We start from the raw sequence: 12,983 nt of genomic DNA on the forward strand, positions 1-12,983 counted from the left end.
CGCACCACCTTGTCACCACCCTGCTCAATCAGTACATGTGCTCCACTTTGAAAGACCCAAAGTAATGGAAAGAGCACTAGACAGAGATTCTATTTGTTTAGACTAGCACAATGCTTGGAATATAATAGGCACTTAATAAGTATTTGTTGAATGAATTGGCAGAATAGTTTCAAGGACTAGTTTTCAACTGCAAGAAAACTGCAGAAAAAATCCTTTGAGACATGTAATTACTGGCAACCCCACAAAACCGAAGGAAAAAAAAAACAGGCCAGGTACAGTGGCTCATGCCTGTAATCCCAATACTTTGGGAGGCCACAGCATGAGGATCACTTGAGGCCAGGGGTTCAACACCAGCCTGGGCAACATAGTGAGACCTCATCTCTACCAAAAACAAAAGAAAATACACCAATTGTATATTGGTAAAGAACAAGAAAATCCATGTTGTTTTAGTTTAGTTGGAAAGGAAAAGGCTGTCAAGATGTTATATAAAGATAATACTGAGGGGGGTTGTGTTAGGATAATTAAAACCCAATTCATATCATGGACGCTAAGAAGAGTTTTCAATTAACTCTTCGGTTTTCCTTTGCATGTTTTTAATCTTAATGATGTCAAGTTTACAGAGGAAAATAAAGAATTGTAATGCACACTCATGTCCCCATGTAACCATGCAGGGTGCTGGGGCTAAGGAAGGTCAGGAATCATGTCTCATTTGTTTTCTACCTTTCTCTTTTCTACTTTTCTATTTCTTTTTTTTTTTTTTTTGAAACTGAGTCTCGCTCTGTCACCAGGCTGGAGTGCAGTGGCACGATCTTGGCTCACTGCAACCTCCAACTCCCTGGCTCAAGCGATTCTCCTGCCTCAGCCTCCCAAGTAGCTGGGATTACAGGCACATGCCACCACGCCCAGCTCATTTTTGTATTTTTAGTAGAGACAGGGTTTCACCATGTTGGTCAGGATGGTCTCGATCTCCTAACCTTATCATCCGCCTGCCTCGGCCTCCCTAAGTGCTGGGATTACAGGCGTGAGCCACCATGCCCGGCCTTCTCTTGCTCTTAATACAGATTTCCATGCACATTAGCAGTTCAATAAATGTTCAACAACTGCAAAAAAATAAGTGTCTAATCACATTAAATAAGTTCTTAACTGAATTTCTTACCCCCACCCCCACAAAAGACTCTCTTGTGCTAAAGAAGCATAGGTTGGTTTAAATAACAACAGAAAAACAAAAACTAAACTGCTCTGAATGGTACCAGATGAGAGTACTAACAGACGAGTCTTGGCTCATTTCAATTACATGACCCTGCCATATCTATTTTCCTATGACATGAGAACCACACAGCCAGTCCTCTATTTACAGTTATTGCATGAGTAAATCAGTATATATTTACATGGTAACTATTATGAGCAAGCTATTGGGAAAGATAAAGTAGTTTATTTACCTCCCTAATCTCCACCACCCACAGCAACAACATACTATGTGCAAGGCCCTGATTTAAGCAGTTTACTGCAAGGTGTACAATCTCATCAAAAAATCTTGGTGCCAGATGTGTTTCTGAATTTAGAAATGTCCAGACCTTCAGACAGGAAATATACTTTATATGCCATATGTTATGTAATACACCATTAGGGTCTATGGTGCAACCCCATAAACATATTAGTAATTCTATAGCAAAACAAAATAAAGATCAACATTAAGTAGAATAAAGACTATAAATACCCTATGTCAGTTTAAGTCAGGTTTTGCCACCACATGAGTTTTGGCATCTAAGTTACCAAATAAAATCTTTTTCAGTTTTCAGAGCTTTAGAAATTTAAAAATTGCAAACAAATTGTGGGCCTAGGCCGGGAGAGGTGGTTCATGCCTGCAATCCCAGCACTTTGGGAGCCCGAGGTGGGTGGATCACCTGAGGTCAAGAGTTTGAAACCAGCCTCGCCAAGATGGTGAAACCCTGTCTCTACTAAAAATAAAAAGTTAGGCCGGGAGCAGTGGCTCACGCCTGTAATCCCAACACGTTGGGAGGCCGAGGCAGGTGGATCACGAGGTCAGAAGATCGAGACCATCCTGGCTAACATGGTGAAACCCTGTCTCTACTAAAAATACAAAAAATTAGCCTGGCGTGGTGGCACACACCTGTAGTCCCAGCTACTCGGGAGGCTGAGGTAGGAGAACCGCTTGAACCCAGGAGGCGGAGGTTGCAGTGAGCCGGGATCATGCCACTGCACTCCAGCCTGAACGATAGAGTGAGAGAGCGAGACTCCGTCTAAAAAAAGAAAAAGTGGGCCTAGCTAATTCATGTAATCTTTGCAAGTACCATAAGAGGCAAGTTCTATTATCCCTTTTTTACATATGAGATAACTGAGGTACAGGGAGGTTTACTGACTCACCCAGTGTCCCACAACTATTAAGTCTCCTAGCTGGAATTGAAACCTAGGTGGCCTAGCTCCAGAGCTTGAGCTCTTAACAAGTATGCTCTACAACCTCTCTCAGAAACCACTTCGGAACACCAAACACGTGAAAAGTAAAACAGTATTAAATGATCTAACATCAAAAAATTAATAGGAGAAACATCACAAGACAGTATTTATTCATTATTCAATAACTATTTATAAAGTGCATACCATGTGCTGGGTGCTCAGAATACAACAATGAGCAAACCAGATGAGGTCTAGGTCGCCTTCATGAAGCCAGAGGCAAGTGGGGAGATGGCCAGGCATCAAATAAGCATAATTATGACACAACAGGGCAAGTGTGTGACTGCTGTTCACCTTCAGAGGGGGAGATCTAGTTCAATGGGGAATAGTGTAATAGGACCTGGGATTTGAAATGACAAAAAAGAAAGGCATGGCATCCATTTGACAAGCACCCACTGTGCACCTACTCTATGCCAGGAATAATGCTAAGCACAAAAGTTCCAAACTGGGGAAAATCAGTTTAAACCAATAGAGATTTGTGAAAGGGAATAATGAGGACATATGGGAAAGTAGGCTGGGATCAAATCAAGTTGACCCTGCAGGCACTGATGAAGGTTATTTTGCAGGTTATTCCCCCACAATATTAGGATTTACTCCTATGGAATGTCAATAATCATCTGCATTCCTATTTGGGACCAACTAGACCTCAAAGCTGGATTGCTTTCAAGGAAGGGCTTAGGGCAATAAATTCATTTAAGCCTCAGGAAACACAGTAACCCTAATCTCTCAAGGAATAAAGGTATGGCCATTTGAAAATGTTGGAGAGGCAACAGGTAAAAGAAAATGATAAGCCCTTCTTAAAATTCCAAAGGCCCTTTCTAAAACCTAAGTTATTCCTTTATACAAAATAAAATTTCCAACCTTCCAAAGGAAACATATTTCCATGAGAAAATAAGATATCATTCTTTGAAAAATAAATTCTTAAGTTGAATAATGATCTGATTTTTAATAAAGTTGGTGACAACTTACCTTGTAGCACAAGTCACAATGTGACAGTGGAAAGTAAACTGCCTTTTAACATACTCACCTCAGGGTTCCCATTCCCCCATCCCCTTACCTAAACAGAGTAGAGGAACCGAATTACATGATTATTTAGCATACTGATCATAGAGTTTTTTTTATTCTCAGGTATTAATATAAATGACTGAACGAGTAGACATTCTACTTATCCTCTGCAAAACATTTTTTTTAAATTTCCCTGGATAATTTTTTAAGCCAATGACCTTCCCCAGGAAAGACTCTTCAGTGGCTTCCTATTGTTCTAAGAATCAAACCCAAATTCTTTCTCAGGACCTCCAAGTCCTATTTATCGGTTATTGAGCTGCTTCTAGGCTCTGTAACATCTTCTTTAATCATTACCAGCTCACTAGGATCCAGCCATGCTGGCTTGCTTTCTGCTCTTCGAAAACGCCAAGTCTCTTTTTCCCCCCTCAAGGCCTTGGCTCTTACTCTTTTCTCTGCAAGAATGTTATCTCGGGAATGTTCTCCCAGATCCTGACAAGGTAGGCCTATTCTCTCTTCTCTTTCAGGTCTCTGCTCAATCATCTTCTCTGAAAGGCCTTTTCTGACTTCCCACACTAAAGTAGGCCCTTCCTATTTATCTGTATCATATTCCCCTACTTATTTTCATTGCTCTTACTACAGTCTATAAGGATCTTCTTCATTTGTTTGCTCGTTTATTGTCTGTATTCTCTGGTAGAATATAAGCACTGTGATACTCCACAAGAGCAAAGATCATGCCTTATAAGGTTTATCATTGTGCCTAACACAGGGCCTTGGCACACAAGTACCCAGTAGATTTTGTAAAATGAATTAGTAAATGAATGAATGATACATAAAAACCTGATGGTTATGAATATCAGTAACTTGAGAAAGCCATTTTTATAATTTTGAGATATTTTCTCTAGGGCTATTCATTTCTCTACAGTCTTTCCACATTTTCTGAAATAATTCCTGGAAATTTGTTGTATTATTTCATAGCAATAAAAATACATCGGTTTCAATCAGTGGATTTAAGAAAAAAATATTTTCAAGAGGTTTTAATGGTTTATCAAACATCAATAAAAATCAAACAATTTGAAAATTGGTCAGTCTCATTTCACTACTGCAAGTCAAATTACATGAAGAAGCATAATTTGAAATGTACATAAAATGAGAAAGAAGATAATCCAATAAGTAAGTGCAGTTACATTTAGTAATATCAGAAATATCCAGTCTGCTAACCTCTAGGTGTACCAGATGGACTATCAAACACATATTGAGTCATATTGAAGATTCAGAGCAAAATGCTTATGGCTAACTCACATCCACCTTTATTCTTTTCCTGGCAAATATAAATAGTCTTACTATGCAATCACATTAGCAGCAATCTTAGCTTAGATTTTATATCAATAATAAGCATGAAATGAAAAAAGTAAGAAAATAGTATAAACTCTTTTCCTTGAAAAAGTTGTAAGTTTTTATGTATTTTGAGAATAGTTTGCTAAGAAAATTACAGACTTAGAAAGGTGGGCCTATTAGAATAAGTACCCTTTCCCTACTACATTCCATTTTTTAATAAACCTCAAGTAAACTCAGGAATTTACCAAATCAATTGGGAAACTACAAATCATCTGCAAGTTATCTAACTAAATTGATACGCAATAGGCTTTACTTTTCTTGTGAAAACTACTTTCTTCAGAACATCAACTGAGCCTTATATAATCACACTACACTTTTTGAAGTGTGCTTATAAAAATGGCAGATTGAAAACCTTGGGCTTTTTAATAATTGAAGCTCTTATTTATCTGTTTTTTAAATACATCATTTGATGTTGCAGCAGAAACTACTCTCATCTCACTGCCATAAGAAGTGCTACCAGGACAGTGAAATTTAGCCATTATTTTCATTCACAACCTGGTTTCTTCTGAGATTGCTGCCAATTAGTGCACACTGTGTCAATGGCAACACTTGGTCATACATCAGGCAAACTCTTTTACCGTTAAGTATGAGGATATTAATAAGAACTTGCAGTTAAGGGAGCTAATATTTTTAGATGTAAAATGATGTCATAAATGCTGAATTATTTCATTTTTCTCAGTTTTTAAATTTGAACACTAGATACAGTCTATTTCCAAAAACACAGCTGCATATGTCAGCACGTGCTTGTTCACTGGTATTTGCCTCCACTTTGTGCTTCTCCATTCAGCTTTCTTCACACACTAATTGCAGTATGAAAGTGAGCAAATGAACCTCAGTATGGGAGCTAACACCACAACTACATGGGGAGAAAGCGATATCGCTAAGAGTGAGTAGTCTTTTTTGTAACTACGTGGTTTTAAAATATGCTGCTTTTAGAGGGTTTATACAAACATGAAATCTACTGTTAAGAAACTGTGGCTTCAAAAAAAAAGCAGGTGCCCTCCAGAGACAGTTTTAAATCCCAGCGTCTCTTAGTCTCCATTCAATGTGCTTAGTTACCAGCCTATGCTAACTTGAGCGACTTTATCCCAAACCACTAAAGTCCTCTGACTACATTAAAACGATTAACATCCTAGTTTACAATTAGAGAAATGGAGCCAGGCATCACAATTCCCACCAATCCTCTCTCTCAGGCCTGCTCAGCAGCCAGGGAAGAATCAGATTTAGGACCATGTACGAAGATTGCGTACCAACATACATACATACATTTTAAGTGGCTATTGTTCTTGCACTAAGTTAATGAAACCTAGAAAGAAACTTTAAAGTTCCCTAGTTGATATTTACTAAGGCTATTTAGTGAAGGAATGATCTCATCACTTTCAGTAAACTGTAGCCTAGACTATAAGCCTCCAAGAAAATCATTAGTCAACTGTAATTAAACAAACAAACAAACAAAAAAGTCAAAATATTCAGAGCTGAAGACATTCAGAGCTAAGTTAAAAGCTTCGAGGAAGAAGAGGAGTGTGCTCCTGACTTGGGAGCCAGCAGAGGAGCCTCCTAAGTTAGAAGATTCTGAAGGAGAGATGGATTAGGAGGCACAAAGCAGAAACTGTTAGAGGGCAAGAGACAGTAGGGCCGGGGCGGGCAGCGGGACCCCAGACCGTCAGGGCAGCAACAGCGAGGCCCAGAGGAGAAGATCTTGGAGAGATGACAAAGAAGCACAGGAAAGCCGGGTTCTGGGGTCCTAGAAGAACCCAGGCGTCCGACGGAGCCAGAGGGACCGGCAGAAAGGGATGCGAAGGTGTAAGGATGAGGGCGCGCACCAGCACGCGGGAGAAAAAGAAGGGGCGGCGGGCAAAACGAAGCTGTTTCCCTGCTCCTCTGCCCCTGGTACAGATCGCAACTCCTCGCCGCGCACCGCGCAGCGCCGGGTCCGAAGGCAGGGAAGCGGCTGTTGGAGCCCCTGTGACTTCAGGACCCTGCCTCACCTTGCTCGCCGCGTCCTGGCGTCCCGCCGCTTGTCCGCCGGGTGCTGCGCTCCGAGGGCCAAAGAGGGAGTCGCGCGGCGCAGCCGGGGCTCCCTCCTGCAGCGAGGCACCAGCACCCGCACCCGCACCTTCGCACCCTCTGCTCGCCCCGACCACTTCACCCTGTCCTGGCGCAGGCGGAGAGCACGGACCCTAACCCGAATGCCGCTGCAGTTATTTTCAAAAGTCCCCGTTCCAGGTTTCCCAGGAATAGGAGCTGAGGTACTGCGGCCGCAGCGGCAGAGCCTCCGCCTGACCTCACCAGGGTGTGGGGGGGCTGCTGAGGGAGGGGGGCGGGAACCCAGTTGGGGAGGGAGGGGGCAGTGGTGGGGGGGAGCGCGCGGGCGGGGGAAACATGGCGGCGGGGGTGGCCCCAGCGGCGCCTGCGCGGGAGGCGGGGTGGCGGGGAGCTGGGGCTAGGACAGTGTGTGGGGTCCGAACGGAACTCCCAGGCTGTAGCCAAAGCGTGACAGGGCCGGACCCTGAAGCTGAATGACCGCTAAGTGGCCCTCACGCCTCCGAAACCGGGAGGCTCGGGTGTGAGCCCACATGGATTCTAGTGCCGGGAGGCAGAAAAAGTGAAAAGTGTCAAGTATCCAGGGACAACAGTGCAGCCGCCCCGGGTTAGCCACTCCAAGGAGGTCCACCCGTGCATTCTGCCAGCCGTGGCCTCGGCCTCCTCATAGTCACGGCGGGGCCCGAGCAAAGGGTGTGCCCTGGAAGCGGTGCCACCTCACCTCAGTGGGGCCCACGTCTCAAAATAAGCCTGACCCAGGCTCTCACACAAATATCACTCTTCTAGTGGGATAAGCGCTTCATCCCTCCCCCTCCCTGCTGCAGTACACAACATTAAGAAAGAGGAAGGATAAAAACTACAAATAACAGTTTAACATTTTACTGAGCGTCTGCTATGAACCAAGCACTGAAGCATCAACTTACCTAATTCACAGCTACTCTACAAGTTACACACTATTGTCTCCATTTTACAAGTGACAAAACTGAGGTGTATAGGTTAACCAAGTTGCCAGAGGTTACATAAATAGTAAGTGGCAGAGTGGGACTCAGGATCCCAAGCGGTGTGATTCTGGCACCCAGGCTCTTAAACACTATGCAAACTGCTTCCAAACTCTGGTGGGACTGCTCTTCTAAGTCAGAATCTTGATTCTGCTCTATCAGCCTAGCCCCCAAAAAAACCCCAGTCAAGCCTGTTTTTCCCCTTGCTTGTCTTCTATTCATTCTTTGCCTTGACGGTTACAGCCTGGGGCCACCTTCTTACACCTATTCCTTTGCCCTTTCTACTTATAATTCCAGACTCCTCCTTGGGAAAATAAAGGGAGTTTGCTCTTAAGCAACCAGTTTAATCACTATTGTGATTTTTTTTTCTTTGGCTGTTTTTTTTTTCTTCTTCTTCTTAAGGAAGTGATGCGGTGAGTGTGGAATCTTTATGTTTTCTAGGATTTCTCCGTCTGGGATCTGAGATCTTCAACATGGCTGACTTTGTATTTCAACTTACATACACTGAAATTCTAGTAGTAGGTTTTAGGTAAATTTGAGAATAATCAGCTACTCAAAAACTTGCTAGAACTAAAGATAATACCACATTGTTGGACTTTACCAAATAATCAAAGAACTCCAAATATACATAGAATTTGTATTATTACCTTTTACGTGCAAGTGTATTGAACCCAATTCCCCTTTGTTAACAGGAATGCTTCCACTGGCTTCTCCACTATGCTTATTCAATAATTATTGTATACCTACCTTACACACTAAATGCTTATTGGGTAGAAAGCACCTTGTACAGAAGTTTACAATCTCACTGAGGTGATATATTCCAAACAATCACTTTTAGCATGTATCAAAAACCTGGCACACAGGTTAAAAAAAAAATAAGTACAAACTGAGCTGGTGTACACTCGAGTCACTGCTTTCTCCTGCCATAAAAAGGTTCAAGTGGGGTTACTTTATAATAAGTTTCTCCCACAGAAATGCCAGTAAAAATGGGATAATCCAGTGTGGGCCAAGCAGCCCTTATCTACACAAAGAGAAAACCCTCATAGCAAGGGTGTTGAGATGGGGGCAACTACAGGATCTGCATTTGAACTGCCAGTAGCTTGCACAGATTCTCAGTTTAAAAAAAAAGAAAAAAGAAAAAGAACTGGCAATAAGATATTACAAATATACTTATCCAATAGAAGTCCATTGCTGTTTGGGTTCGGATGCTTTATCTGAATACTTAATCTACTGGACAGAGCACTAGACTCAGAATCAGAAGACAATTTATGTACTATGTGACATTAAGTTAGTGCTCTGAGAGTGTTTTCCCAAATTTCCAGTGGGGAGCAAAATAATACTGGTCTGATATGCCCCACAGCATTGTTTTGGGTTTCAAATAAGATAACACATGGGAGAGTATGTTGCATTTGGAGAAAAGGTCTTTAAAGAGGTAATTCAGTTAAAGTAATGTCTCTAAGACGGGCCCGAATCCAATATGACTGGTGTCCTTTTAAGAAGAGTTTAGGACTTAGACATACATGCACATAGAGGAAGGACCATGTGAGGATGCAGTGAGAAGGCAACCACTTGCAAGACAAGATGGGGCTTCAGAAGAAACCAAACTTACCTACACCTTGATCTTCCAGAATTACAAGAAAATAAATTTCTGTTGTTTAAGTTACCCAGTCTATGGTGTTATACTTTGTTATGGCAGGTCTAGCAAACGAACATAATGGGAAGCATTTCAAATGCCAGCTAGAGTATCCGCTGACTTAGTTATTGTTCATTGCTAAAAACACACATTAATTATCTGTTTCCATGTGTCAGGAGTCCAGGTATGGTTTAGCTCGGTGCACTGCTCAGGGTCTCACAAGGCTGCAATCAAGTTTTTGGCTGGGCTGTGTTCTCATGTGCAACTCAGAATCTTCTTCCAAACTCATTCAGATTGTTGGCCAAATTCAGTTCCTTGCAGTTACAGAATTAAGACCCGTAGCATTTACTGGATCTAGAGGCAGCCCCTCTCCATTAGCAGTTGACAACATGGTTGTTCTACTTAGCCAAGGCCAACAGAAAAACTTCTTTCTCCTCAGGAGGGGTCCAGTGCCTCTTTTAAGGTCTTTTACCAGATTAAGTCAGGCCCACCCAAGATTATCACCCTTTTGATTAACTCAAAAATTAACTGTGTGCCTTGATTACATCTGCAAAATCTCTTCACCTTTGCCACATAATGTAACCTAATCACAAGAGTGATAGCCCAGCATATTCACAGGTCCCAACCATACCTAAGTGGAGAATGTATAACAGAAGACAAGAATCTTAGGACCATCTTAGAATTCTCCCTACCATGCCCCAAAGATTTGACAGCACCAATTAATTATACAATTATAAAAATTAACTAAGAGACCATACAGGCAGATGTGGGCACACACATAACATACATACGTACACACACACACACACACACACACACACACACACACACACACCAAAGTGCACAGAGCTGGTAGCTGATCCCTAATCGGTCTAAAAGCATTTGCAAGCTTCCTGTGTGCCTAATGTGAAACTAAAAGATTTCAACTGCATTAACTCTGACTAAAAAACAAACTGAAAACTATTTAGGATACATTTTGTCTCTCTGGTAAATTTGCATTTCCTCAAAACACTCATCTCATCAATTATTGAATGGAGCCTATTATTGAATGGAATCTATTATAAAAAAAAACCCCTCAGAGGGCTTTGGGTAGCATACACAGACGGGTCTTGCTTTAGAAGTTAGAGATAAATCTGATTAAAGATGTGCAAGACCTGTCCTGAAAACTTTAGGCTTAAATAAATGTAGAAATATACTGTATTCATAGGGCAGAAGAATTGATATCATTAAGATGTCAATTCACTCCTAATTGATTTATAGTTACAGCACAACCCTGATCAAAGTCCTAGCTGGCTTTTTCTGTAGAAATTGACAAGCTGATTCTAAAGTTCATATGGAAATTGACTAAAATAGCCAAAACAACTTTTAAAAAGAGCATTAGGGGGATAATACTACCTGATTTCAATTTTTACTGTAAAGCTACAATATTCAAGACAGTGTGGTATTGATCAATGAAACAGAATAGAGTCCATAAACAGACCCACAACATATATGGGCAAGTTATTTTCAACAAATATTCAAAAGCAATTCAGCTTTTTGAGGAACCTCCATACTTCTTTCCATAGTGAGAGCACCAGTTTATATTGCCACCAACAGTCTCCACATCCACGTCAATACCTGTTATTCATCCTTTTGACAATAGCCATTCTAACAGCTGTGAGGTGATAGTTCACTGTGGTTTTAATTTGCATTTCCCCTGATGATTAGAGATTTTCAACATTTTTAAATATATTTGTTGGCGATTTGTATCTCTTCTTTTGAGAAATGTCTGCTCAGATTCCTTTCCCCCCTCTGGGTATATATTCAAAGGAATTGAAATCAGTATGTTAAAGAGATATCTGCACTCCAGTGTTTATTTCAGCATTATTCATAGTAGTCAAAACGTGGAAGCAATCTAAGAATCCATCAATGAATGAATGGATAAAGAAAATGCAGTACATATACACAATGAAATACTATACAACCTTAAAAAAGAAATTCTGTCATTTGCATCCATGACAACATGGAAAGAACTGGAGGAAATTATGCTAAGTGAAATAAGCCAGACATAGACAATACTGTATGATCTCACTTATATGTGGAATCTAAAAAAGTCAATCTCATAGAAACAGAAAGTAGAAAAATGGTTATCAGAGGCAGGGGAAGGAGGAGGAAGCATGGGGAAAGTGAGGATGTTGATCAAAGGGTCCAAAGTTTCAGTTAGACTGGAGAATAAATTTTAGTGACCTATTGCACAGCATGGTGACCGCAGCTAATAGTGTATATTTCAAAACTGCTAAAATAGATTTTTAAAATTCTCACCACAAAAAAAAAGTTGGTGAGGTGATGGATACGTTATTTATCTTGATTAAATCTTTCTATAATGTATACATAGACGCAAACCTCACATTGTATCCCACAGATATGCACAATTATTATTTGTCCATTTAAAAAATTTAAAGGCAACTCAGTGGAGAAAGGGTAGCTTTTTTCAACAATGGTGCTGGAACAACTGGACATCCATGTGAACTAAGATCCATACCTAATACTATCTACAAAAATTAATTCAAAATGCATCATAGACCTAAATGTAAAATCTGGAGCTATAAAATTTCCAGAACTTTGGCAAAAACCTTTGTGACCTTGGGTTAAGCCAAGATTTTTTAGATATGACACGAAAAGCATGGTCCACAAAAAGACAAATTAATAAGTTGAACTTGATCAAAATTGAAAAGAAACAACTCTTCTATAAAAGACACTGCTGACAGAATGAAAAAAGAAATGACAGACCGGTAGAAAATATGCAAAAATCATATATAATATTTAAAAACTTGCATACAGAATAAAGAACCTTCAAATCTCAATAACGAGAAGATGAACAACAAATTAAAAAAAAAAGGTAAACTATTTGAACAGACACCACCAAAGAAGTTACATCAAAGAAGCATGGCAAACAAGCACATGAAAAGATTCTCAACATCATTAGTCATTAGGGAAATGCAAATCAAAGCCACAATGAGATAACACTACAATGTACTAGAATACCTAGCACTAAAAAGAATAATTATAATAAGTTTTTGCAAGGAACTACAACTCTGATATGCTGCTACTGTGAATGAAAAATGGTACACTCATTTTGGAAAATAATTTGGCAGTCTTTTAAAAAGTTAAACATACACCTACCATATGATCCGGCCATTCCACTCCTAGGTATTTACTCAAGAGAAATGAAAGCATATGTCCATACAAAGACTTGTACATTAATATTCATAGCAGATGTATTAGTTATTAACTAAAAATAGAAACAACCCAAAAGTCCATCAACAAGTGAAGTGATAAACCAGTACATCCATACACTGGAATACTACCCAGCCATAAAAAGGAATGAATGTACTACAATATGATATGCATAACAATATGGATGAATCTCAAAATAACTATATCCAAGCGAAAGATGC

The 12,983-nt window shown here is 40.4% G+C and overlaps 1 protein-coding gene across 8 annotated transcripts in view; it reads right to left on the reverse strand.

Annotated features, from left to right (window-relative positions):
* Window positions 1–12,983, reverse strand: part of KLHL13 (kelch like family member 13) — a 410,214-nt gene that overhangs the window by 212,148 nt on the left and 185,083 nt on the right. Inside the window, exons 1-2 of one of the 8 annotated variants that reach the window (XM_055376215.2) lie at window positions 7,839–7,990; window positions 3,442–3,529 (exon numbers count right to left, since the gene is read on the reverse strand). The exons of 5 other annotated variants lie outside the window; for them this stretch is intronic. The gene's annotated coding sequence lies outside the window, so the exon portion shown is untranslated. Of the gene's footprint in view, window positions 1–3,441; window positions 3,530–6,860; window positions 7,281–7,838; window positions 7,991–12,983 lie in introns of those variants that run through there. 2 more of the 8 variants (XM_019019811.4, XM_019019810.3) reach the window with 2 other exon arrangements.

Source organism: Gorilla gorilla, chromosome X, assembly GCF_029281585.2.
Source record: "Gorilla gorilla gorilla isolate KB3781 chromosome X, NHGRI_mGorGor1-v2.1_pri, whole genome shotgun sequence".
NCBI lineage: Eukaryota > Metazoa > Chordata > Mammalia > Primates > Hominidae > Gorilla > Gorilla gorilla.